The sequence below is a fragment of the Mus pahari genome, chromosome 20 (genome assembly GCF_900095145.1).
Source record: "Mus pahari chromosome 20, PAHARI_EIJ_v1.1, whole genome shotgun sequence".
Classification (NCBI taxonomy): Eukaryota; Metazoa; Chordata; class Mammalia; order Rodentia; family Muridae; genus Mus; species Mus pahari.
Window position 1 is genome coordinate 29,978,202 of NC_034609.1, and position 3,231 is coordinate 29,981,432.

Consider the following 3,231-nt stretch of genomic DNA (forward strand, 5'->3'; position numbering starts at 1 on the left):
AAAAAAAAAACAAAAAACAAAAACAAACAAACAAAAAAAAGCAAACTGAACAAGCCTTAAAGCAAGCTGGTGACCAAAGACCCTCCATGCCCTAGCTCCTGTAAGCCAAACTCACTCTAGTTGGTTTTGGTTATGGGGTCTGTCATCATTAGGGTTTTATTGCTGTGAGCAGACACTATGACCAAGGCAAATCTTATAAAAGCATTTAATTGGGGCTGGCTGACAGGTTCAGAAGTTCAGTCCATTATCATCAAGGTGGGAGCATGGCAGCAGCCAGGCAGGCATTGGGGCAGGAGGAGCTGAGAGTTCTACATCTTCCTCTGAAGGCTGCTAGTGGAAGACTGGCTTCCAGGCAGCTAGGACTAGGGTATGATAGCCCACACCCACTGTGACACATCTACTCAAGCAAGGACACACCTCCTGATAGTGTCACTCCCTGGCCCAAGCATATACAAACCATTGCAAGGGGCAAGAACAGAAATGGATTCAGGGCTATTTGGGAGGAGGCCATGACTTCTCAGACACCAGCAGAAAATGAGAGGAGAGTCTGGGACGATGGAGGTGCCACCTTCAGACAGGAGAAGGGCACCCTTGAATCTTGTTCTGTGTTCATGTTTATAGTTTGTTATTGCTCTTATTTAGATTATTTATTACAGTTATCTATTATGTGAGTGTTCTGTTCTTTGGATTTTTAATTAATTGCACTTATTTATCTTTTGTGTGTGTGTGTGTGTATGTGTGTGTGTGTGTGTGTGTGTTGGGATTTTGTTTTGTTTTGTTTTAAGACACGGTATCGGGCTGGAGAGATGGCTCAGCGGTTAAGAGCACTAACTGCTCTTCCGAAGGTCCAGAGTTTAAATCCCAGCAACCACATGGTGGCTTACAACCATCCTTAATGAGATCTGACACCCTCTTCTGGAGTGCCTGAAGACAGCTACAGTGTACTTACATATAATAAATAAATAAATCTTTAAAAAAAAAAAAAAAAAGACACAGTATCACTAAGTAACCCTGGCTGCCCTGGGACTTGCTAGAGTTGAAGACCAGGCTGGCTTTAAACACTCAGAGATCTGCTTGCCTCTGCTGGAATTAAAGGCATGTGCCATCAGGCCTAGCCAGTTTTTAGGGTTTTTTTTTTTGTTGTTGTTATATTTAACTTTCAGGTTTTGCTTATTATTCCGTGTGTGTGGATATTTTGGCTGCATGCATGAATGTCTATGAGTCACATGCTAGCTCTGGCTGTAGAGGCCAAAAGAGGTCACTGGGTCCTTTGAACTGGAGTTCCAGAAGGTTGTGAGCCGCCATGTGGCTGCTGCAGATCAATTCCAGGTCCTCTGGAAGAGCAGCCAGTGCCCAGTGCTTTTAACTGTTGAGTTATCTCTCCGGCCCCGAATTTGGGTTGGGTGTTCTTGTTGTTGTTGTTGTTGCTGTTGCTGTTGCTGTTGCTGTTGCTGTTGCTGCTGCTGCTGCTGCTGCTGCTGCTGTTGCTGTTGTTGTTGCTGTTTGAGACAGTCTAACTCTATAATCCAGGCTGGTCTCAAATTCATAGCAATCCAGCAATTCTCCTGCCTCAGCCTCTTCAATACAGCGACTATAGGTCTACATCGGACACCGCTACACCCGACCCTAACGCCCTTCTGAGCATTGCAGTTGAGGAGTCTAGGGACCGTGTAAGTGGATATGTTCAGTTAGGTGCTGGACAGAGTTTTGGGGCTGCGTGGCACCCCAGAGACTCGGAAGGTAGGGTATCACTGCAAGCTCCCCACAAACTCTGCCCTGCTTTCCACCAGAGATGGGGAAGGGAAGTTACCACCGGCCACAGAGGAAGGAATAGGATGAGGAAGGAGAAGTGGTAATGTTACCGCATGAAGGGATCTCATCTGTGCCCCACGGTGGTTTCCAGGAAAGAGAAGTAAATGCCGAGGAGTGGAACCCAAGTCTACAGCACAGACCAAAGCCCAGATGAGGAGATACAGGGATACCCTGTGCCAAGTGGAGGCTGTCACACGGGGGGAGATGCAGGAACGAGGCTGTCGCATGGGCTGCCCCTGGTGCTACTGGAGCCTGGCAGGGCCCGGCAGTGACAAAGCTTGGGGATGGGAAAGCAGGCAGGTGGCATTGGGACGAGCCCTCTGCTGAAGTGCTAAGGGGGCTATCTCCCAAGGGCCAGATGCCATGGTTCACACACGGTCAGAAAGGTTTAATGGGCGGCTGGCACTGTGACATGCTGCCAATCTGCACGCCAAACACAAACAACCATCTGTAAACTTTTAGTAATGAGCCGGGCAGTGGTGGCGCACGCCTTTAATCCCAGCACTTGGGAGGCACAAGCAGGTAGATTTCTGAGTTCGAGACCAGCCTGGTCTACAGAGTGAGTTCTAGGACAGCTAGGGCTATACAGAAAAATCCTGTCTCGAAAAAAAAAACAAAATAAACAAACAAAGGCACTGACTGCTCTTCCAGAGGTCCTGAATTCAATTCCCAGCAACCACATGGTAGCTCACAACCTAGTGGGATTCAGTACCCTCCCCTGGTGTGTACTCATATCCATAAAATAAATAAATAATTTGTTTGTTTGTTTGTGGTTTTTTCTTGTTTGTTTTTCAAGACAGGGTTTCTCTGTGTAGCCCTAGCTGTCCTGGAATGCACTCTGTAGACCAGGCTGGCCTCAAACTCAGAAATCTGCCTGCCTCTGCCTCCCAAGTGCTGGGATCAAAGGCATGCGCCACCACTGCCTGGCTTAAATAAATAATTTTTTTTTTTTTTAAAGATTGTTACAAGCTTACACTTTACATTGACAACCTTCCTTGTTTGTTTCCTGAAACTGAGCCCTGAAGCCCAGGTTGGCCTTGAATTTACTGCTAGTATGAGGATGACCTTGAATTTTTGTTTCTCCTTTATCGGTCCATTTTCTGACTGCAGAGATTACAGGAGTATATCACACCCAGCTTGATAAAATCTTTGGATGATTGTCTACTTCATATCTTGTTCCCATTAAGGAAAAACAATAGCCGGGCATGGTTTACAAAGTGAGTTCCAGGACAGCCCGGGCTATACAGAGAAACCCTGTCTCGAAAAACAAACAAACAAACAAACAAACAAAACAAAACAAAATATTCAAAAAAAAGGATTTGTTTGTGTGTGTGTGTGTGTGTGTGTGTGTGTGTGTATGCACATGGGTATATGCACCTATGCATGGTGGATGTGCCTATGTGTAATCCCTCTGAGCTG